A 25270-nucleotide genomic window follows, 5' to 3' on the forward strand; every position below is an offset into this window, starting at 1 on the left:
CTATAGATTCAATGTAATCCCTACCAAAATACCAACAGCATTTTTTTCACATATTTCACTTAGCATTGTACTCTAGCTCCATCCATTCCATTGCAAATGGCAAGATTTTATATACTACCCAAAGCAATCTATAAGGAAAGCCCTATCAAAAATCCAACAGCATTTTTCACAGAACTGGAACAAACAATCCTAAAATACGCAGGGAACCACAAAAGACCTTGAATAGTCAAAACAATCTTGAAAAAGCAAAGGAAAAGGCATTACAATTCTGGACTTCAAGTTATATTACAAAGCTGTAGTAATCAAAACAGCATGGTACTGGCAGAAAAATAGACCTAGATAAGTAGAACAGAATACAAAACACAGAACCTGGAGTGCCTGGGTGGCTCAGTGGGTTAAGCATCTGACTTCAGCTCAGGTCATGATCTTGAGGTCCTGTGATCAAGCTGTGTGTCAGGCTCCCAGCTCAATGGGGAACGTGCTTGTTCCTCTCCCTCTGCCCCTCTTCCCACTCATTCTCTCTCTCTCAAATAAATAAATAAAATCTTAATAAAAAAAAGAAAACCCAGAAATGAACCCACAATTATATGGTCAATTAATTTTTGACAAAACAGGAAAGAATATCCAATGGGAAAAAGAATGTCTCCAACAGCTACATTTAAAAGAATGAAACTGGGCCACTTTTGTACACCATACACACAAATAAATTCAAAAGGGATTAAAGACCTAAAACCATAGGGGCGCCTGGGTGGCACAGCGGTTGGGCATCTGCCTTTGGCTCAGGGCATGATCCCGGCGTTATGGGATCGAGCCCCACATCAGGCTCCTCCGCTATGAGCCTGCTTCTTCCTCTCCCACTCCCCCTGCTTGTGTTCCCTCTCTCGCTGGCTGTCTCTCTCTCTGTCAAATAAATAAATAAAAATCTTAAAAAAAAAAAAAAAGACCTAAAGCCATAAAAATCCTAGAGGAGAACACCGGCAGTAACCTATTTGACATTGGCCATAACAACTTCTTTCTAGATGTGTGTCCTGAGGCAAGGGAAACAAAAGCAAAAATAAACTATTGGGACTTCATCAAAATAAAAGGCTTCTGCACAGCAAAGGAAACAACCAACAAAACTAAAAGGCAACCTGTGGAATGGGAGAAGATATTTGCAAATGACATAGCCAGTTAATAGTATCCAAAATATATAAAGAACTTTGAAAACTCAACACCCAAAAAACAAGTAATCTAATTTAAAAATGGAAAGAAGACATGAATAGACATTTTTCCAAAGAAGAGGCAGAGATTTTCAACAGACACATGAAAGATGTTCAACATCACTCATCATCAGGAAAATGCAAATCAAAAGTACAATGGGATGTCACCTTACAGGATGACACCTTACAGGAGTCAGAATGGCTAAAATCAATAACAGAGAAAACAACAGGTGTTAGGGAGGATGTGGAGAAAGGGGAACTCTCTTGCACTGTTGTTGGGAATGAGAACTGGTACAGCCACTCTGGAAAAAAGTATAGAGGTTCCTTAAAAAGTTAAAAATAGAAACTACCCTATAATCCAGCAATGGCACTACTAGGTATTTATTCAAATAATACTAAAATACTAATTCAAAGGGATACATGCACCTTGATGTTTATAGCAGCATTATCTACAATAGTCAAACTATGGAAACAGCCCAAGTGTCCATTGATGAATGGATAAAGAAAATGTGATACACACACACACACACACACACACACACACACACACACACTGGAATATTACTCAGCCATAAAACAGAATCAAATCTTGCTATTTGCAATGATATGGATGGAGCTGGAGAGTATTACGGTAACTGAAATAAGTCAGTCAGAGAAAGACAAATACCATATGATCTCATTCATACATGGGATTTAAGAAACAGATGAGCAAAAGGAGAAAAAAGTAAAAGAGAGAGGCAAACCAAGAAACAGACTCTCAACTATAGAGGGACAGTGGGTGAGGGATGGGTTAATTTAGTGGTGGGATTAAGGAATGCACTTGTGATGAGCACTGGATGTTGTATGGAAGTGTTGAATCACTATATTGTACACCTGAAACTATTATTACACTGTATATTAACTAACAGGAATTTAAATAAAAGCTTAAAAAACAAATAAGCCTAACAAGTTGAGAACAGACATGATGCTCCTCACTCCCAGTTCTCTCAGTACAGATCACATACTTCATAAGATGATGACTTGAGATCCTAGCACCCTCTAAGTTCTCAGGAAATACACCACTTGATATAAGCTATGTGTCAAACATATTTATAGAGCCCTGAAACAAAGCATTGCCTTTCACCATAACTATTTTCTTTTTTATTCAAGCTCAAAAGGTGTACATCATCTTCAATTCTACCACCTCTGCCTGGCTGCAATAAAACATGAAAATGCATAGAGTTGTCTGATTTTTCTCCACTTCTGGGTCACCCAAAGAAAGGAAATGTGTTTAAATGTATAGAATGTAGTTCACCTGTACTTAAATTTTACCCAAGTCCTCTGTTCATGCTCACGTAAAGAATAATAGGATTGTTTTGGTTGTGTTCCCAAATAATGAAAGTTGATGAAGAGTGCTCTTCCACTGTCAACTCTCTCTCTCCCTCTCTTTGTCTTTGTCTCTATCTCTTTCCTTTTTTCCTTCCTTCCTTCCTTCCTTCCTTCCTTCCTTCCTTCCTTCCTTCCCTTTCTTTCTTTTTCTTTCTTTCTTTCTTTCTTTCTTTCTTTCTTTCTTTCTTTCTTTCTTTCTTTCTTTCTTTCTTTCTTTTTCTTTCTTTCTTTCTTTCTTTCTTTCTTTCTTTCTTTCTTTCTTTCTTTCTTTCTTTCTTTCTTTCTTTCTTTCCTTTTTCTTCCTTTCTTCCTTTCTCTTCTTTTTCTTCCTTTCTCTTTTCTAGATAAATAAATTTTAAATTTACTTATGAATGAGTAATTTTTGAAAAATTTTAAAGAAGAAGAATGATTCAGATTTCCTGTTTTGGTATATCATTTAGTTGATCATTTAGTTGAATCAGTAGAGAACAGATTTTAAATCTGAGTGTTAGTGAAAGTTTAAAGAATCACAATATAGAGGAAAGGAAATTAATACACAAATTCAAGATATATTTAAACTAATATGCATTTGATAGTTATTTGCACTTATAAATGCATTGCCTTTCAGCTGTAAATTCACCTTTTACTTCCTGCTCTATGATGACAGACATGGACCTCTGTCAACAATTCTCCTTTACAGCTGGTACAGTGTTTAAGTGTTGACAGTAGAGGACATAGGAAAGAAACTGAAAAAGGATGGGACTTCTTTTCCTAGCTTAAGTGTGCCTCTCTTGGCTTTTTCTTCTGCTGCTATACAGTGTACACTCAGAGCACGCAGTCCCTTTGTGAATTTGCAGCCCCAGTTCTTGCCTGCTTACCTCAGTAGAGACACTGTACACCCCAGCTTTTGTGCTAACCATTCAGTGACCAGTTCCTGATGCCTTATCCTCCTCCACGAATCCATCCATGTGCCTGGGTCTACCTGCACCCCATCAGTGTGTCAAGAAACATCTGACACAGATACCACATACCTCAGGCCTCACATCACACAGCCATTGGGCAGCTCCTGAAGCCCTGACTTCCTCTCTGGGCCTTCCAATCAGGCTTCATCACCTATAACCACAGGGTTGTTTCCTGCTTGAAAATACCAGTCAAGTTTTTTTACCCATTTGGACTCTGACCAGGTGCCTCCTGCTTGCATGCCAACCATAAACCAGCTCTGGCCCAGGTCAGCCCAGAGAATTTTCCACCATCTGGAGAGCTGCCACCACACCTGCTCCAACAAGGTCCCGGTGTAAATCCTTGGAAGAAGACCTGCTTCCGGTTTGCTTCTTCTTTGGATTCTCTCTCTCAGCCTTAGGTGTTTGTTTGTTTGTTTTAATAGATTTTACTTTTTGGAACAGTTTTAGCTTCACAGCAAAACTGAGCCAAAATTACAGAGATTTCCCATGTCTCTTCTTGTTTGAGATGTGATTTTAGAATTTGTTGATGGGCAATATTCTTTAATAAGAGCAGCATATGTTCTCATTAATGAGCTCACAACCTACTTAGGCCAATAGTATCCTCCGAATGAGGCATTACATGGGCTGCATCACCTTGAGTTGCTAATATAAATAGTTGACCTTAGCCAGCTACCTACACAGAACAAATATATATTAAGCACCTAGTGTGAACAGGTATTTAGTAGCTCACAGAAAATATGATCCCTAACCTCCAAAACTCAAAAAGCTCATTTGTTTGTTTGTTTGTTTTTTAATAATGACTAAGTATACAGAAAGAGCAGTTTATAACCAAAATGCATTGATAGTCTTTCCTCCCAATTACATTCTGGCTTCGTTGGTCCAGCAAGGGAAGTTATTTGGTTTACACATTTCCTATTTTCATCTTTTCATGCTGTTAAAGTGACAACAGAGCATTTTTCCCAGACTTTCTTTCAGTCATAACTGAAGACCACAGGGTCTTCTCCACTCCATGATCTTACACCAATTAAACAGGTATATCAGTGGACAAGTGAAATAAAGCACAGCAGCTTTTCCTAAGGAATGGAAAAGCCAAGCTCTTAGTCCATATTTCTCCTCCTTTCTCATATTTATCTATGAAGGTCAGATAAGTTAGTGGCACCACGCAAACTATCATTGGACAGTTGAAAGGGCAGGAGGAAAAAGACAAGTTTTATAGTAGACAGGCAGGGAATTCAAAATATTTTTTGTAGAAGTTCTGTGTTCACAGTTCACTATATTTTGCCGTTGCTCACTGAGTGCACCCACCTTGGCATGGCTCAATAATCCTAGAACTGTCTACACACCCTTGCTGAGATGCACTTTAACCCCTAAGCAGAGTAGGAAACAGTGTGAAGCTTGCTAAGAGCCCAACCACAGGGAAGAAGCAGGTGAGTGAAGAGTGCTGCTTTCTGTCCATGGCTCATCTAATTCAGACAGAACCCTCTGAATCAAGATCTAGAAGGCAGACTCCCTATTTCGGTTCACTCAGAGGAACAAAGGCAAAGAGGAGGGGAGGGGAAGCTCCAAGTATTCCTACTATCATTTAACAAGCTGTTTACAAATTACTTCCACAATGCTTTGATAAAGAATGTGCCATGTTCTCCTTTGAAAAATGCACCTTTCCCTAGGAATCCCCCGAGATTTACATTTCCAAGTTCCTTTTCTGTCTGGAATGTTTGGGGGAAATGGAAGCAGTAGCTGTGTCATGTCCTGCACGCAAGTTCATGTCTTTCAATCATCCACTGAGGAGGCAGTGTTCAGAGTATGGGTGGAAGTGATAGAGAATACATTTCTAGAATGCCCAACAATGGGTCATTTGCCTTGACACTGGTTCTATTTAGCTAATAACCGCCAGGTAAAGGCTGGTCTGGTAGAGAAAATCTAAGATTTGGGGAAGCAAGAGTTGATTTTATCAACCATCCACTAGCTGTATGACCTTGAACCTGAATTTTTATTATTTATGTAAGACTCAGTTTTCTCATCTGTAAAAAGGGTATTGGCAGGTGGGAATGGGGTTTAAATGTGCTTCTCTGTACACTGACAGGAAACTCATGCACAAAAGAGGACCTGTCACTGCTGTCTGGCCACTGCTTGGTGCTGGGTGTGGCATCAGCCCAGAGAGAGAACTGGATGCACACTTTGCTGTAACTCAGCAGCGGCAGGACCCAGACACACTGACACTGAGATTTACTAACTGGCATTTATTCCTCTTCCAAATTAATTGCCTTGGGAGAATGGAGCATTGCCTCTCAAAACTCTGAAAATCAGCCAACATTCTCAGACATTTCATACATCACTGTAGCAGCAGTGACATTTCTCTAATAATTTCTCTAGTTCCAATATGGTTACAAGTTGACGTAAGTGTCAAAGATAAAAAGTACTCTGTGTGTGTGTGTGTGTGCCTTAAATGGTTTACTGGAGTAAAACCACACTGCAGCAAAATACATCTCATATCTTATGACCTGGGTATCTGTTTTTGATCCACCAGTCCTCTACCAATAACAATAAAAATAATAGTGATAATAATAATCAAGAGCACAAACTCAATAGCTTTCGGGCTTGATTCAAACCCCCGGTGATGTAGTAGATGACCTCATTGCTCTTGCTGGATTTCCATAGCTGTGAAAGTCATTGGGAAACACAGGGCCTCCCAGGGTCAAATGGGGTGATAATTGTAAATGCTCAGAACAGTGCCTGGCACATACTAAGTCCACCTACACAGGTGTTAAACTCAGGATTCCCATGTTCCAGCATGGAGGTCCGTGCTTAACATTAAGCCACAATCCCTCTACCCCAGCCTGTGAGTAGGTCTGAGCAGGGAAGAGGCCAGGGCTTCCCTGATACTCAGCATGGCTCATACTGTATTTTTAAAGTTCAAGAAAGTTTTTAAAACTTTATTTTAGAGAATATATGTATTAGATAAAACAACAAGAACACACAAAGAAAATAGAGATTTCACTGTTTCTATTCCCTCACATAGTGCTTACAATCAAGATTTTGTTAGGGGAAAAATTTTAAAGGCAAATAATTTTTTTTCCATAAAAAAATGGAAACAACTATTAAATGTCTCTCCTGCCCCCACGACACAGATTAAATTTCTTCTGGAAAGCCAAATGTAGAAATAAAAACAAAAATCCTGAACTGGAGGGTAAATACTCAAGTGGATTGTTGACATAGGTAACTGTTCATTAGTTTAAGGCATCACTTAGGCATTTTGAAGTCTTCCTCTTCATTTCTGCATTACAGTGTTCCAGCTGTCCTGTCCTGTTTTCCAGAGCAGAAATGCTTGTATCTTTGAGTTTCTGTTCCTAAGAATTCATTTTAAAAAAGAAAATACTGTACAAAAATATGTAAAAATACATAAAATACAAAAATACATAAAAATATAGGGAAGCAGTCCTTTCTTCATAGCCAAGCAGTCTCTGCTTTGCCTGGTTTCTTTTGTGTTCTCTCCAGGTTTTGTTTGCCCCAAGAGTAAGACAATGTTGGACAAAACATTAAAAAAAAAAATCTGTCTACAATAAACAAAGGAAGTAATGACCTTGTGATTAGATTCCCAGTTGTTGCTGCTGAAGCCTTGGTTCCATCTTTGCTGATCAACTTTTGCTTTTTGCAAGATGTAAGAAACATGAAGGTTTTCTGACCTTGTTATTTCTGCAGAATTTGCTTTTGATGGATCGAGCATCTTGGCAACACCAGCAACTTGCAGCGGCTCCTTCAAATCAGTTTGTGCTATGGCTGTGCACTTGGGCAGAATCAGCTGCATGCTCTTGATGCCATGGTGCTCACATCAGCTGTCTATGGTATTGGTGCTGATGTGGAGGTAATGGCCAAGGATGGGGGTGGAGGTCTTGGTTGGCAGAGTGGTCAGCCTGCTGGTGCTTTCCCCATGATATGGTAGTTCGATGAAGTTGTACCATAAATTACTGGGGGTGCTTTTGACCCCCACCAGAATACAGAAAGCTGGACTAGTACTGACACTGATAAGACTTTCCATCAGCTACCAAAAATGTACTTTCTTTGTATTCTCAGATTGAATCCTTGATTTTCTTTTCTTTAATAATAATTTTTTTATTATGTTATGTTAGTCACCATACAGTATATCCTTAGTTTTTGATGTAATGTTCCATGATTCATTATTTGTGTATAACACCCAGTGCACCATGCAATATGTGCCCTCCTTAATACCCATCACCGGCCTAGCCCAATCCCCCAACCCCTCCCCTCTGTAGCCCTCAGTTTGTTTCCCAGAGTCCACAGTATCTCATGGTTCATTCCCCCTTCTGATTACCCCCCTTCATTCTTCCCTTTCTTCTCCTACCGATCTTCCTATTTCTTATGTTCCATAAATGAGTGAAACCATATGATAATTGTCTTTCTCTGCTTGACTTATTTCACTTAGCATAATCTCCTCCAGTTCCATCCATGTTGCTGCAAATGTTGTGTAATCGTTCTTTCTGATGGCTGAGTAATATTCCATTGTATATATGGACCACATGTTCTTAATCCAGTCATCTGTTGAAGGGCATCTTGGCTCCTTCCACAATTTAGCTATTGTGGACAATGCTGCTATGAACATTGGGGTGCATATGGCCCTTCTCTTCACTACGTCTGTATCTTTGGGGTAAATATCCAGTAGTGCAATGGCTGGATCATAGGGTAGCTCAATTTTTAACTTTTTAAGGGACCTCCTTGATTTTCTTAAACCTTAAATTACACCTCACTGACAAGACCCAGTCCAGTGAGTGTGTCATTGATATGGTCTGGTGAAAGGAAACTGGCTATTATATTGCTGGCTTCATTTTTAACACAGTCACAGAGCTTGGTGTCTGCAGACAATCCTACACAGAAACGTGTGCATTGTTGGGTAGATTCTTCTGACTAGGAGAAGTCAAGCCCATTAGGAAAAGCTAATAACTAGTGAGGGTTTGGCTTTTTTCTTTTCCCTAGAAAGACTTCCCTGTGCAGAGTGTGTCTACTATAGTTGCGCATCATTGGGAAATCCAACAGAAAGAGGGAAAATGTGCAAACATCTCTCACACTTGTTTCTGCCAACCCAATTCCATTGATATTGACATCCTTGACTAAACCAACTAGAAATCTCTAAACAGAGTGCCTCTAGTCCCTTTCCATCATTTAGTAACTTGCTGCTATTCTCACCTTACAGGTGGAAGGAGGGAGGATTAAAGAGGTTAGAGAAATGTTATTACTGCTGATCAGAGAAATTATTGATTGTGTTCTCTTCTAGGATTTTTATGGTCTCACACTTAGGCCTTTAATCCATTTTGAATTTAGTTTTGTGTATGATGTAAGAAAGTTTTCCAGTTTCATTCTTTTGCATGTAGCTAACCAGTTTTCCCAAAACCATTTATTGAAGGTACTGTTTTTTTCCCATTGCGTATTCTTTCTTTCTTCCTCTGTTGAAGATTAATTGACCATATAATTATGGGTTTATTTCTGGGTTTATTCTGATCTATTGATGTATTTGTGCCATTACCATTCTGTTTTGATTACCACAGGTTTGTAGTACATCTTGATATCTGGGATTGTGATACCTCCAGTTTCATTTTTCTTTTTCAAGATTGCTTTGGCTATTCAAGGTCTTTTGTGGTTCCAAACAAATTTTAGGATTGTTTGTTTCAGTTCCATAAAAAATGCTATTGGAATTTTGATAGAGATTTTATTAAATCTGTAGATTGCTTTGGGTAGTATATGAAATCTTGCCATTTGTAATGGCATGGATGGAGCTAGACAGTGTAATAGTAAGCAAAATACATCAGTCAGAGAAAGACAAATACCATATGATTTCACTCATATGTGGAATTTAAGAAACAAAACAAACAAGCAAAGAAAAAAAGAGAGAGAGAGAGAAACAAAGAAATAGACTCTTAACTATGGAGAACAAACTGATCTTTACCAGAGGGGAGGTGGAGGGGGAGATGGGTTAAGTAGGTGAGGGGGATTAAGGAGTACACTTGTCCTGATAAGCACTAGGTAATGTATGGAACTGTTGAATCACTATATTGTGCCCCTGAAACTAATATAACACTGTATTAAAGCAAAATCTTAATAAATAAAAAAGAATAAAGGGGTTTAAAGAGGTAAAGGAAGTTCCTTGATGTTCTATAGTGAGTGAGCAGGCAGCTGGGATTCCAACCCAGAAAGCCTTTCTTCATGTCCTTGACCCATCCCTCACGAAATCTGCTCCCAATACTCTACTACCACAGGGTTCTTCATAGTAATAAGGATCAGATGACTCCCTCCTGACTTCTAGGGGAGCCCTGGGCAGTGGCTCCCATTGTATACACACTGTCACTTAATTTAATCTTCAGTGACAGATGAGGTAGGCATTATTATTCTGATTTCATAGATGAGAAAACTAAGGTTCAGAAGGGTTAGACAATATGAAAACACCTAAACAGGGTGAAGTGATGAAAGTGGGAAGAGATCCCACCCCTTTTCCGCTTTGCTTTTTTATAGGCACGCAGTGTTTGGAATGGGCAGATGGCCCCTGTGTATATTTCAGTGCAAGAGTCACAAATCACACTCTTCTCCATGTGATCCAGCATGAATATAGGCACACCCACAGACCATTTGCTGCATACCCTTTAGATATCAAGAGAAGTGGTCTTGCTGCTATATGATAGGATCTGCAGGATGTTGAAAGATCACATTCTCTGGCACCTCCTTGACCTTCCTACCACTGTATCATCCTCCCTCTCTCCATCTGTTGTAGGTCATTTGGGAAAAAGGCAATATGTCTCCAGGGATCCACTGTAATTGGGTTGGCTACAGTGGGACTACATGAAACAAAGAGCTTCTGTAAAGCAAAGGAAACAATTAACAAAATGGAAAGCAATCTACAAAATGGGAGAAAATATTAGCAAACCATATATGTGATAAGAGGTTAATATCCAAAATATAAAAAGAGTTTACACACCTCAGTAGGGGAAAAAAAATAATGTGATTAAAAAATGGTCAAAGGACCTGAGTAGACATTTTTTCAAAGAAGACATAGAGATGGCCAACAGGTACATGAAAAATGCTCAATATCACTAATCATCAGGGAAATGCAAATCAAAAAGACAATGATATGTCACCTCACAGCTATCAGAATGGCTATTATCAAAAAGAAAACAGTATTAGGCTAGGATGTGGAGAAAAGGGAACCCCTTTGCCCTGTTGGTAAGAAGGTCAACCAGTTCTACCTCTATGGAAAACATTATGGAGGTTTCTCAGAAAACTAAGAATAAAACTACCTTACAATCCAGCAATTCCACTTCTGGAATTCAAAGGAAATGAAATCAGGATCTCAAAGAGATCTGCACACTCATGCTCATTTTAACATTATTCATAACATCTAAGACATGGAAACAACTTAAGTGTCCATCAATGGATGAATAAAGTAGTTGTGATACACACACACACACACACACACACACACACACACACAATGGAACGTTATTCAGTCTTAAAAAAGCAAGAAATCCTGCCATTTACGACAACATGGATGGATCTTGAGGGCATTGTCCTAGATGAAATAAACCAGACAGAGAAAGACAAAGAGTGTGTGATCTCACTTATGTGTGGAACCTAAAATAGTCAAACAAGGGGGCGCCTGGGTGGCTTAGTCATTAAGTGTCTGCCTTCGGCTCAGGTCATGATCCCAGCATTCTGGGATCGAGCCCCACATAGGGCTCCCTGCTCAGCAGGAAGTCTGCTTCTTCCTCTCCCACTCCCCCTGCTTGTGTTCCCTCTCTCGCTGCCTCTCTCTCTGTCAAATAAATAAATAAAATCTTTAAAAAAATAGTCAAACACATAGCAGAGAGTAGAAAGATGGTTTCCAGGGGCTGGAAGGAGGGGGAAATAGGGGGGTAATGGTCAAAGGGCACAAAGTTTCAGTTATGCAAGATAAATAACTTCTGGAGATCCACTCTACAGCATGGTGCCTATAACTAACAATACTTTACTATCTACATAAAATCTGCTAAGAGGGTAGATCTTATGTTAAGCGTGGTTTTCAAAAAAATGAAAAAAAAATAGGGGTGTCTGGGTGGCTCAGTCATTAAGCGACTGCCTTCAGCTCAGGGCGTGATCCCGGAGTTTTGGGATTGAGCCCCATGTCGGGCTTCTTCCTCTCTCACTCCCCCTGCTCATGTTCCCTCTCTAGCTGGCTGTTTCTCTCTCTGTCAAATAAATAAATACAAATCTTTAAAAATAATAATAAAGGGATCTGGAGGAAACTTTGGGATATGATGGATATATTTATGGCCTTGATTTGGTGATGATTTCATGGGTACATGTTTACTCCCAAACTTATTGAGTTGTACACATTAAATATGTACAGCTTTTTACATGTCAATCATACCTCGATAAAGTGATTTCAAAAAATAAAAGTGGCAGAATGTCATTATGAAAGAAAAAAAAAAAGAAGGAAAAAAGAAAAAAAAAAAAAGAAGAAGAGCACAGCCTTTAAAGTCACAACTCTTCTCTTGCAGTGAAGCATTCTTTGTTCCGCCATGATCAGGTCCTTAACCTCTTTGAACATCTTACTTAACCTAAAGCTAGACTAAAAATAACCCATATTCAAGACTGGACAGTGGAGCAACAGCAAACATGTGTAGCAGTAGTTTACCACTTTTAATGAATTTCCACCACATTGAGGGTGACAGTTTCATGAAGGAGATCCCAAAACCCTGTTCTTTCTGTTGTGGATACCATCACCGTCATTGTAGCATGCCCAGTCATAACCATCTGCTGTTTAACCCTCCCACCCCTCCCCAAGCTATGCGTGTCTACAGCAATTGGGAAGGCAGGGACAGAACAGAACTGCAGAGGCCAGAGATCCAGGAACATGTGGGAAATCTAGCTGGCTGGCAAGTGTGGGGTAAGCACCTGAGGAGTATGGGGCTGGCAAAGAGAAGGTGGCAGAGTCTGCCTCACCCAACACACAGGCCTGCCTGCTGTGGTCCTTGATGGGAAACCTGGTTGCCAGCGTGCTATCTTGATTCTCACTGAAAGGTATAGGCTGTTGGACTCAGTTGTGTCTCCCAGACATGCTACAGAGCTCACTCTAGCTGCATCCAAATTAAGTAGATTCAAGCAGATGCTGGAGCATTTGAGACCTTGGAATCCACATATTTGGTAGGCTGGGAAGGTGGGAACTTCCTCTTAGTATCAGTCAGGGTTCTCCAAAGAAGCAAGAACCAATAGGATAGACAGATACAGATAGGCATAGGCGTAAGAGAAGACTTATTACAGGAATTGGTTCAGGCAGTTATAGAGGCCAAGAAGTCCCATGATCTGTTATCTGTAAGTTGAAGACTCAGAAAAGCTGGTGGTGCAGGGATACTTTGGAGAAATTGCAGATTCAGTTCCAGATCACTGCAATAAAGTGAGTATCATGATAAAGCTAGTCAAATGAGTTTTTTGGTTTCCCAGTATTTATACTAACTGGACTTTATGAAGTGTGCAGTAGTATCATGTCCAAAAAAACCCAATGTACATAACTTAATTTAAAATGCTTTATTGCTAACAAATGCTACCATCATCTGAGCTTCCAGTGATCATAATCGCTGGGCACGGAGCACCATAACAAATACAATAATAATGAAAAAGTTTGAAATATTGTGAGAATTATGAAAATATTCACAGAGACATGCAATGACCAAATGCTGTTGGTAAACATGGCATGAATAGACTTGTTCAATGCAGGGTTGCCACAAACCTTCTATTCGTGGAAAAAAACACAATAGCTATAAAACACAATAAGTGAAGGGAAATAAAATGAGGTATGCCTATGTAAGTCTGAGTCCATAGGCCTGACAATTGGGGGCTAAGTCATTTAAGTCCCAGTCTGAGTCTGAAGGCCTCAGAACCAGGAGGAGCAATGTCTGAGGGCAGGAGAAGATGGATGTCCTAGCCCCACTAAGATAGCAAGTTTCATATTTCTCTGCCTTGTTATTCTATTTGAACTTTCAGTGGATTGTATGATGCCCACCAGCATTGATGAGGGTAATCTTTTTTAGTGTACCAGTTAAATGTTCATCTCTCTTCTGGAGACACCCTCCCAGACACACCCAGAAATAATGTTTTACCAGTTATCCAAGCAACCCACAGCATAGTCAAATTGACACATAAAATTAATTACCACTCTCCCCTTGGATGATGGGTTTCCTTTTGGAAGTCTCACACCTGAGCTTTTGCTTCAGAGGACACAGGACGACTGCTGGCATTTCACACCATCTGCTATTTGGTGATTAACTCCTCCAACAGAGAAAAAGAACTTTCAAGGAGCTGTGTGATTCCTTTCCTGCCAAAGCAAAAGGGATGGGAGACAGCCTCACCTGCCAGGATGCTCCACCTGGCAGAAGGCCTACCTCATTGATGCATCTGGGCAGCATTCAGGAAACAAGCAATTTTGACTCAGCTTATTTTAAGACACACACTGGTTATAAAAGCATTTGGATGAGCCAAGAGTACTTAGTTCCCTCTCCAGGTCACGTCAACAAAGACTTAGAATAAAATACTTTTGGCTGTACTCTGGCTGCTGAACACATAGGAATAAAGAAGGTATTAGTGACTCCTAAAAATAAGTCTTTCTGGTTTGTTTGTACATCTGCACAGCCAATCAGATGTTGCTAGAGTCTGATAGTGATGAGGCTAAGTGAAGTCTTCCAGTCCTGCTCAGCCTGCCTTCCTGCCTTGAAAGGATACAATTCAATTGACCATGAGATGCAGATGGTGCTCTCCCTCTAGGTTCTGAGACCTAACTTGAGCATGAACCTCCTGGATGCCTTTAGAATCTTTTTCCAAGTTAACATTCCTCAGGGATCTTATGGCCATGAAGGGGTGCGAACCAGTGTCCGAATCAAATTCAGTCGCAATGAATTTAGCTTCATAGCAACAGAACTGGGGAATTTGGTCACCCGGAACTGGTTTTCATTGCCCTTTGATTTTTTTGTATCTCATCATGGCAGGTATGTATTAAGAGGAAAATAGAAGGGATGCCTGGGGGAATTACTAAAGGAAATTTTTAATCAAACTGTCTTTTTTTGCTATTAAATTGTATGAGTTCTTTATATATTTTGGATATTAGTCCTTTACCATATATATGATTTGCAAATATCACAGTCAGTAAGTTGCTTTTTCATCTTATTTGGTTTCCTTTGCTGTGCAAAAGCCTTTTAGTATGATGCGGCCCCAGTTATTTATTTTTGTTTTTGTTAGTTTGGATTTTGGTGTCAGATTCAAAATATCATTACCAAGACCTATGTCAAGGAAATTACTGCTTATGTTTTCTTCTAAGAGTTTTATGGTTTCAGGTCTTACATTTAAGTCTTTAATCCATTTTGAGTTAATTTTTGTGTACGTGTAAATGGTCAACTGTTTTTTTTGTTTTGTTTTGTTTTTTTGCATATGGCTGTCCAGTTTTCTCAGCACCGTTTATTGAAGAGACTTCCCCCATTGTATATTCTTGGCTCCTTTGTCATTGATTAATTGAGCTTAAATGCATGGGTTTATTTATGGGCTTTCTATTCTGTTCAATTGATCTGTGTCTGTTTTTTCCAAAAGCCTTTGGAATTTTGATAGAGATTGCACTGAATCTTTGCTTTGGGTAGTATGGACATTTTATTTCCATTTTTTAAAAATTTTTAAATTATATTATGTTAGTCACCATACAGTACATCCCTGGTTTCTGATGTAAAGTTCGATGATTCATTAGTTGCATATGACACCCAGTGCACCATGCAATATGTGCCCTCTTTACTACCCATCACCAGTCTATCCCATTCCCCCACTGCCCTCCCCTCTGAAGCCCTCAGTTTGTTTCTCATAGTCCATAGTCTCTCATGCTTCATTCCCCCTTCTGATTACCCCCTTTCTTTATCCCTTTCTTCCCTTACCAATCTTCCTAGATCTTATGTTCCATAGATGAGAGAAATCATATGATAATTGTCTTTCTCTGCTTGACTTATTTCACTTAGCATTATCTCCTCCAGTGCCGTCCATGTTGCAGCAAATGTTGAGAAATCGTTCTCTCTGATAGCTGAGTAATATTCCATTGTATATATGGACCACAACTTCTTAATCCAGTCATCTGTTGAAGGGCATCTTGGCTCCTTCCACGATTTAGCTATTGTGGACATTGCTGCTATGAACATTGGGCTGCATATGGCCCTTCTCTTCACTACGTCTGTATCTTTGGGGTAAATATCCAGTAGTGCAATGGCTGGATCATAGGGTAGCTCAATTTTTAACTTTATAAGGGACCTCCACACTGTTTTCCAGAATGGCTGTACAAACTTGCATTCCCACATACAATGTAAGAGGGATCCCCTTTCTCCACATCCTCTCCAGCAATTGTTGTTTCTTGCCTTGTCAATTTTTGCCATTCTAACTGGCGTAAGGTGGTATCTCAGTGTGGTTTTGATTTGAATTTCCCTGATGGCTAATGAGTTTGAACATTTTTTCATGTGTCTGTTAGCCATTTGTATGTCATCATTGGAAAAAGGTCTGTTCATATCTTCTGCCCATTTTATGATTTGTTTATTTGTTTCTCACGTATTGAGTTTGAGAAGTTCTATGTCGATCTTGGATACCAGTCTTTTATCTGTACTGTCATTTGCAAATATCTTCTCCCATTCCGTGGGCTGACTCTTAGGTTTTTTGACTGTTTCCTAGGCTGTGCAGAAGCTTTTTATCTTGATGAAGTCCCACAAATTCATTTTATCTTTTGTTTCTCTTGCCTTTGGAGATGTGTAATGAAAAAGGTTGCTTTGACTGATGTCCTATAGGCTGCTGCCTATGCTCTCCTCTAGGATTTTGATGGATTCCTGTCTCACATCGAGGTCTTTCATCCATTTGGAGTTTATTTTTGTGTATGGTGTGAGAGAGTGGTCAAGTTTCATTCTTTTGCATATAGCTCTCCAATTTTCCCAGCACCATTTATTGAATAGACTGTCTTTTTTCCACTGTATGTTTTTTCCTGCTTTATCAAAGATTAGTTGCCCAAAGAGCCGAGGGTCCATTTCTGGGTTCTCTATTCTGTTCCATTGGTCTATGTGTCTGTTTTTGTGCCAGTACCATGTTGTCTTTGTGATCACAGCTTTGTAGTACAGCTCGAAATCTGGCATTGTGATGCCCCCAGCTTTGTTTTTCCTTTTCAACAGTTCCTTGGCGATTCGGGGCCTTTTCTGGTTCCATACAAATTTAAGGACTATTTGTTCCAGTTCTTTGAAAAATGTCCTCGGTATTTTGATCGGGATAGCATTGAAAGTGTAGATTGCTCTGGGTAGCATGGACATTTTAACTATGTTAATTCTTCCAATCCATGAGCATGGAATTTTTCTCAATCTTTTTGTGTCTTCCTCAATGTCTTTCAAGAGTGATTTATAGTTTCTAGAATAAAGGTCCTTTACGTCTCTGGTTAAGTTAATTCCAAGGTAACGTATGGTTTTTGGTGCTATTGTAAATGGGATGGATTCCCTAATTTCTCTTTCTTCAGTCTCGTTATTCGTGTATAGAAATGCAACTGATTTCTGAGCATTGATTTTGTATCCCGCCACATTACTGAATTGCTCTATAACTTCTAATAGTTTGGGAGTGGATTCTTTTGGGTTTTCCATATGTATCATGTCATCTGCGAAGAGAGACATTTTGACTTCTCCTTTGCCGATTTGGATACCTTTTATCTCTTTTTGTTGTCCGATTGCTGTTGCAAGGACTTCTAGTACTATGTTGAATAATAGTGGCGAGAGTGGGCATCGTTGTCATGTTCCTGATCTTAAGGGAAAGGCTTCCAGCTTTTCCCCGTTGAGAATGATATTTGCTGTAGGCTTTTCATAGATGGTTTTTATGAGATTGAGGAATGTACCCTCTATCCCTACACTCTGAAGGGTTTTAATCAGGAAAGGATGCTGTATTTTGTCAAATGCTTTTTCTGCATCTATTTAGAGGATCATATGATTTTTGGCTTTTTTTCTTATTAATATAATCTATCACACTGATAGATTTGCGAATGTTGAACCACTCTTGCATCCCAAGGATGAATCCCACTTGGTCATGATGGATAATCTTTTTAATGTACTGTTGGATCCTAATAGCTAGGATCTTGTTGAGGATTTTGGCATCCATATTCATTAGGGAAATCAGTCTGTAATTCTCCTTTTTGGTGGGGTCTTTGCCTGGTTTGGGGATCAAGGTAATATTGGCCTCATAGAATGAGTTTGGTAGTTTTCCTTCTGTTTCTATTTTTTGAAATAGCTTTAGGAGAATAGGTATTATTTCTTCTTTGAATGTTTGGTATTATTCCCCAGGCAATCCATCAGGCCCTGGCGTTTTGTTTTTTGGAAGGTTTTAATCATTGTTTCAATCTCTTCATAATTAATTGGTCTGTTTAAAAAATCAATTTCTTCCTGTTTCAGTCTTGGTAGTTTATAGGTTTCCAGGAAGGCCTCCATCTCTTCCAGGTTGCTTAATTTATTGGCAGAAAGCTGTTGATAAAAGTTTCTAATAATCCTTCCTATTTCATTGGTGTTGGTTGTGACCGCTCCCTTTTCATTCATAATTTTATTAATTTGGGTCCTTTCTCTATTCTTTTGGATAAGTCTTGCCAGTGGTCTGTCAATTTTATTGATTCTTTCAAAGAACCAGCTTCTAGTTCTGTTGATCTGTTCTACTGTACTCATGGTTTCTAATTCATTGATTTCTGCTCTAATCTTGGTCAACTGCTTCCTCGTGCGTGGATTAGGTCTGTCCCTCTGCTGCTATTCCAGCTTCTTGAGGTGAGAATATCAAAACTTCATTTTAGATTTTTCTATTCTTTTGAGTGAGGCTTGGATGGCTATGTATTTCCCCCTTAGGACTGCCTTTGCAGTATCCCATAGGTTTTGGACTGTTGTGTTTTCATTCTCATTGGTCTCCATAAATTGTTTAAATTGATTTTTGATTTCCTGTTTTATTGAATCATTCCTGAGCAGGAAGTTTCTTAGTTTCCCAGTGCTTGAGTTTCTTCCAAATTTTTCCTTGTGGTTGAATTCCAATTTCAAAGTGTTGTTGTCTGAGAATATGCAGGGACTAATTTCAGTCTTTTGGTATCGGTTGAGACCTTTTTTGTGTCCCAGAACATGGTCTGTTCCTGAGAATGTTCCATGGGCATTAGAATAGAATGAGTATTCTTTGGTTCTGGGGTGTAGTGTTCTATATCTATGAGGTCCAACTCGTCGAGTATGGCATTCAAAGTCCTTGTTTCTTTGTCGATTTTTTGCATGGGTGTTCTATTTCTGATACAATACTGGAGTTTTGAGGTCCCCTACTATTAACGTATTTTTATCTATATGTCTCTTTATTATGGTTAAGAGTTGGCTTGTGTATCTTGCTGCTCCCCTGTTGGGGGCATAGATATTTATAATTGTCATATCCACTTGTTGGATACATCCTTTAGGAATGATATAGTGCCCTTCTGTGTCTCTAACTATAGTCTTTAGTTTAAAATCCAATCTGTCTGCTATGAGAATTGCTACCCCAGCTTTCTTTTGAGGTCCATTGGCATGAAAGATGGTATTCCATCCCTTTACTTTCAGTCTGAATGTATCTTTAGGTTCGAAATGAGTCTCTTGTAGACAGCAAATGGATGGGTCATGTCTTTTTATCCAATCTGAAACCCTGTGGCGTTTTATGGGAGCATTTAGGCCATTTACATTGAGACTGAATATTGAGAGATATGATTTTAATGATGCCATGTTGCCTGTAAAGTCTTTGTTTCTATAGATTGTGACTTTCTGTTCTGTATCACTCTTGGGGCCTTTTTACTTTTATAGAACCCCTCCCCCCCTAATATCTCCTGTAGGGCTGGTTTCGTGGTTACGAAATTGGTCAATGACTGGCAATTCTAGAAGGTCTTTATTTCTCCATCAATTCTGAATAACAGTCTTGCTGGATAAAGGATCCTTGGCTGCATGTTTTTCTCTCAAAGAGCTTTAAAAATGCCTCCCCCCCCCAACACTTTCTCTCATTCCAGGTCTGTGTAGACAGGTCTGACGTAATTCTGATAACTTTGCCTTGGTACGTGAGAAATTTTTTTGCCCTGGCCACTTTCAATACTGTATATTTGGATCTAATATTTGCGAAATGCAGTATGATGTGACGTGGCATAGTTTTGTCATGGTTGAGCTTGGGAGGGGTCCTCTCTGCCTCTTGGACACAAATGTTTGTTTCCCTTGCTAGATTAGGGAAGTTTTCATCTACAATTTGTTCAAATATCTCCTCTAGACCTCTGTTTTTCTCCACCCCCTCAGGGATGCCGATGATTCTGACATTGGAACGTTTCATTGAGTCAGTAATCTCTCGTAACCTACATTCTTGAGTGTGGATTCTTTTAAGTCCAGATTCTATTTTAGCTTTGTCTTCTTCTAACCCATCCTCCAATTTGCTGATACGTTCTTCTGCCTCATTCACCCTGGCTGTCAGAGCCTCTAGTTTTGACTGCATTTGGCTCATAGAATTTTTAATTTCTGCCAGATTCGCTCTCATTTCTGCCCTTAGAGATTCTATATTCTCATTAACATTTTCGTTAATACTTTTTTCAAGACTACACATCATTTGACCATTGTTACTCTGAATTCTATTTCTGAGAATTTGGTTATATCCATATCCATTAGTTCTGTGTCAGAGGCCACAGACTCATTGTCTTTTCTTTGCTGGGGGGGGGGGGGGATTTCTCCTTCTCGTCATTCTGATGAGGAGAGGTTGCAGGTTTCTCCAGAGCCCAAATTATTGACTGGGACCCAGGCCGTGCGCCCTTGTTTTATAGGGATCATAGAGATGTGGGCTTCTTGATTTTTCAGCCTGCCTTCTAGGGGAGAGGCCTGCCATGCCGATACTCAGGCAACCCTGTTTGGGTAGAGTCTCTGTGTCCCCGCGAGGGGGATGGGGGTGGGCACATGTGAGCCAGTATTTCCAGGCTTTTGTTCTCTGGTGGCTTTCCCTGGTGGTCTGCTCTGCCTCTTCTGAGAGTCAGAGCAGCAGTGGCCGAATCTTAGCCTCTATCTCAGAACAGAGGGATCGTGGACCGTTCTCAACTGATGTTCTGGCCACTTTAACTCTGTTACTGTTGGTGCTGCTCAACCCTGCAGTGTCCCGGGATGTGCGCCCCACACCCGGCATCCCAGCCCTCACTTCCAGGGCTGGAGCGTCTCTGTCCTTTGTGTTTCTAACACCGCCAGCTGCCAGCCACCAGCTGCCCCTGCGCGCTCCAGAGAGCTCACCGGAGCTCCGTTTCAGTCTGGTGGAGCGCGTTCCCGTTCTCACAGTCTCAGTCTGCTTTCTCGTGGGTGCCGTCAGCGGGTCCGCCCTCTCCCCCCGTGCAGGTGGCTACCGCTTCCCAGGGCCCGAACGCGGTGGCTCCCTTCCCCTTCCGTTTATCTTCCAATATCTGTGCGAGGTTTCACAGCTCCCTGCTTCGTACCTCAATACTCATCGCTGGAGATGTTCATTTGTAGAGATCCGGATGTATCTTCCTGAGTCTCAGGCTGATTCCATGGGTGTTCAGGCTGGTCTGATACCTATCCAACTCGACTCAGGGGACCAGCTGAAAAAGGGGTCCCCTACTCCTCCGCCATCTTAACTCCCTCCTAGTATGGACATTTTAACAATAGTGATTCCTTCAGCCCATGAGCATGGAATATTTTTCCATTTATTTGTGTCTTCTTCAATTTATTTCATTAATGTCTTATAGTTTTCAAAATACAAAACTTTGGTTAAATTTACACCTAGGTATTTACGTAAATTACCTAAACAGGCAGCAAAATAAGAAAGAGGAATCAAGAACATTATTGATGTTAAGCAAAACACACAGTTTTAAAGGAGATGAATAGCTGGTTTGAAAACCTCTGGGAGGGGGCGCCTGGGTGGCACAGCGGTTAAGCGTCTGCCTTCTGCTCAGGGCATGATCCCGGCGTTATGGGATCGAGCCCCACATCAGGCTCCTCCACTATGAGCCTGCTTCTTCCTCTCCCACTCCCCCTGCTTGTGTTCCCTCTCTCGCTGGCTGTCTCTATCTCTCTCAAATAAATAAATAAAATCTTTTAAAAAAAAAAAAAAGAAAGAAAACCCTTGGGAGAGTCTAAGACTGTGCTTTCCAACAACAGTTAGCCATGAGCTGTAGGTAAACTACTGAGTATTTGAAATGTGACTACTCCAAACTAAAAAGTGAGGCTAGCATAAAATACACATTGTATATTGAAGACACTATGAAACTATCACATACTAATTTATTAAAACATCTCACTACTTTTCACATTGATTACATGTTTAAATGATATTTTTGATAAATTTTGTTAAATAAAATATTATTATATTTAATTTCATGTTTCTTTTAACTTTTTAAAATGTGAGTCCTAGAGGGGCTTCTGGGTGGTTTAGTTGGTTGCATCCAACTCTTGATCTCAGCTACAGTCTTGATCTTAGGGTCATGATTTCAAGACCCACATTGGGCCCCACACTGAACATGAAGCTCACTTAAAAAAAAGATGTGACTCCTAGAAAATTTACAATTATACCCTTGGTTTGCATTATATTTCTGTTAGATAGTATGATAAAAGAAGAAAAAGAGTGTTAATTGAAAATAAACACTTTGGAAAATGAAGAGACCACAATGCTACTCAGAGAAAACAGTTACACAGTTTAAAGGAAATGTAAAACAGAGGAAAAAATGAATACAGAGATTGTGCCGTTGCATATCCAGCTCATGGATATGTTTTATTTCGTCAGTAGAATTTTAACATTCGAAATGTTTTAATGATACATTTAATTTTAAATGAATTTATTGTCAACTTCTAAAAATATTGGAGGATTTCATGTAAAAATTCAGATCTCCTGTTTGAAAAATAAAAATACCTGGCAAAATCCTTCCTGTGTTCCATCAAAGTAAGATCTGGCCAACATTGAAAGTGGTTCTCTCATAGGAAATTTATGTACTCTGCCATAATCTCCACCATGACCTGTTGTATGTTGGAGCCTGAAATTAAATGTTGGCTGCTGTTTACTAGTCAAGCATGTAGTCATGTTTCTTGCTGTATACTTAATAGGAAAAAAATACATATAGTAACCAGAATCATTCACTGAAATTCTCAATGTGGCTCTGTTTTGTTTTGTTTTGGTTTGCTGTTGCTGTTGTTTCGTTTTTCTTTGTCAACCCCTATCCTATGGTATGGGAGAGGATGGTGCAGAGCCAAGAAGGGCTAAGAGTAAATCTTAGCATTCGTATAGTCATAATAAATTAAAATAAAAATATGAGTACATGCAAAGACTTAGGAAATGTGCTGTGTAGTTGATAATACTGTGTCAATCAATTTCTTGGCTTCAATAATGCCCTGTAATCATTAATCGGTCACCATCAGGGGAAGCAAAACATGAATCTCTGTGCTACTTTTGCAACTTCTTATGATTCTATATTTAGAAATAAATGTTATGTGTGCCTGGGTGGCTCAGTCAGTTAAGCATCTGCCTTCGGCTCAGGTCATGATCCCAGGGTTCCTGGGACTGAGCCCCATGTCGGGCTCTCTGCTTAGCAGGAGCCTGCTTCTCCTCTCACCCCTTTGCCTGCTGCTCCCCCTGCTTGTGCACTCTCTCTCCCTGTCAAATAAATAAAGAAAATCTTTTAAAAAATTAAAAAATAAAAATAAAAGTTATTTCAAAATTGTAAAAAAAAAAAAAACAAAACAACAACAAAAAAGAACACAAGTTTCTTGGAGTTAGGAGCACTTGATAAGGAAAAATAGAAACAGAAATTTCTGACATGCCAGACTACAACGGGGAAAATAATATTGAAAGATAATCAAAGATAACTATTTCTGTGGGTCCTAATATATCTTTTCAATTTATCTTCATAAGAACAACTTAAAAATAATCCACAGATCGGGAATAGAAAGCAATATCCTTCCTAATATGATAGAGTAACAGTTTCAGATATTAAAAGAGATATGGGAAGAAGTATCAGATTTCAACATCAGAAGGAAGCTGTACATATCAGCAATCAGGAGCTCACAGAAAATGGAGGAGAGGACTTGAAGTTTACTTTGGTACAGGTGAGGTACTGTTATTGAGTAGATAATCAAACACAACAGGTTAGTGTATCCTCCTTCCTTCACAGAAACGTCTCATGACATTGAGAAAGTGAAGCACAACTGACATTAGCCACCAGATGCCATTTCTTACCAAGCACATAGCTACTCTCCTGGATGAGGAGCTCATGGAGTGTTAGAAGAGCTAGCAAACATCCATCCTCATCAAGTAACCATAAAGGAATATGGAGGATGATCCTATTGTCATGTTGATTATGATCCTCTTTAGAGGCCTCCATTCTACTCACAATGACTATATTTTACCCCTTTCATATGTGTTGTCCTGCAGGTGAAATATCATTAAATCATATAACTAAAAACTGTAGAATAAACTATTTTTGGTTTGGAACATGCAATTAAAATTCTATGAGTAAAATCCATAGATACTAAATCTTTGTGTTTGAATTGACCTATACACAAGCTATTGAGGATGCCTTTAGTTTATAGTTTGGTAAAATGAAAATATAAAGGATGTAGATTGGTGTTGTGCTATATTTTGAGTGAAAATGATATAAACATTCATAAAAGGAATAGTAAAACATGCACTTTCAAGACAGAGAGTGAAAAGAAATGAAGTTAGAGAGGGAGGAAGGAATCTTGTATGTTATAGTAAAGCATTTAAACTTGATACCAATCACCAGGGGAAAGAACTTTTGAATGGTTAGAAGTACAGTATTGATTTAGACAGATATATATTTTAGTAAGCCAATGCCAGGATATATGTATATAATAAGCTTGAAATATAAAAGTGGGAGCAGAAAACCCAATGGTGGAAACAGTTAGCAGTGAATAAGTTCAGTGACATTTTTGAGGTAGAGTGAATAGTAACTGGTTGGATACCTAGGACAGTGACAGCATCTGTTTCTGTTTCCTCATCTACACATGAGCAAGATGGATTAGATGAGGAGTTTTTAAACTCTGGACTACAAATTATATAGCTGATAGTTGCAAAATACAATGTGAAATTACCTATGTGTGTGAATAAAGGACCACAGGTTTGTTCAGACTCTCATAGTTGTATGTGAGCCCAAAGTATGTAAGAACCACTGTACCAGATTGTTTGCCACTGAGATCTCTAAGCTGGAACTTCTGGCCCAGGGTTTCCAGAAATTTCCAATAATTCAGAAGTTTGTTTCACTGAAGTGAAGGAAATGGCATGGGATCTCGATTTGTCATTTTTTACATTTTTATTTCACTTTAGCTGTTAAAATATTAAATTATCAGCAACTTGGACCAATTTTATTTAGGAATTGGGCCTGTAATACCAGCTCGGTAGGATTACTCATATTTCTTCCTTTTTAAAGATAAGATTTTGGGGCGTGGGGATGTTGAGTTTGATAATTTTTTTTTTAAAGATTTTGCATACTAGCCCTTTATCTGATAAGACATTTGCAAATATCGTCTCCCATTCCGTAGGTTGTCTTTTGGTTTTGTCTACTGTTTCTTTTGCTGAAATTTAAAGTAGGTTCAAATTTATGGAAAAATTGTGGCTGAAGTAGTGTTTGTCATTTTTCTCCACTATAAAATAGCTCATTTTATCCCTTTCCATGATAAACTTCTTGGAAGGAAGTCTCTATGCTCCCCCTTGACTTAAGGGGTA

At 39.3% G+C, this 25270-nt stretch overlaps 1 protein-coding gene and 1 pseudogene across 1 annotated transcript in view; both read right to left on the reverse strand.

Moving 5' to 3' along the window:
• Positions 1 to 25270, reverse strand: part of GABRG3 (gamma-aminobutyric acid type A receptor subunit gamma3) — a 635102-nt gene that overhangs the window by 270791 nt on the left and 339041 nt on the right. The gene's annotated exons all lie outside the window — the stretch shown is intronic.
• LOC113263532 (glia-derived nexin-like) lies at positions 6953 to 23909 on the reverse strand (annotated as a pseudogene).

Source organism: Ursus arctos, unplaced genomic scaffold (assembly GCF_023065955.2).
Source record: "Ursus arctos isolate Adak ecotype North America unplaced genomic scaffold, UrsArc2.0 scaffold_28, whole genome shotgun sequence".
Classification (NCBI taxonomy): Eukaryota; Metazoa; Chordata; class Mammalia; order Carnivora; family Ursidae; genus Ursus; species Ursus arctos.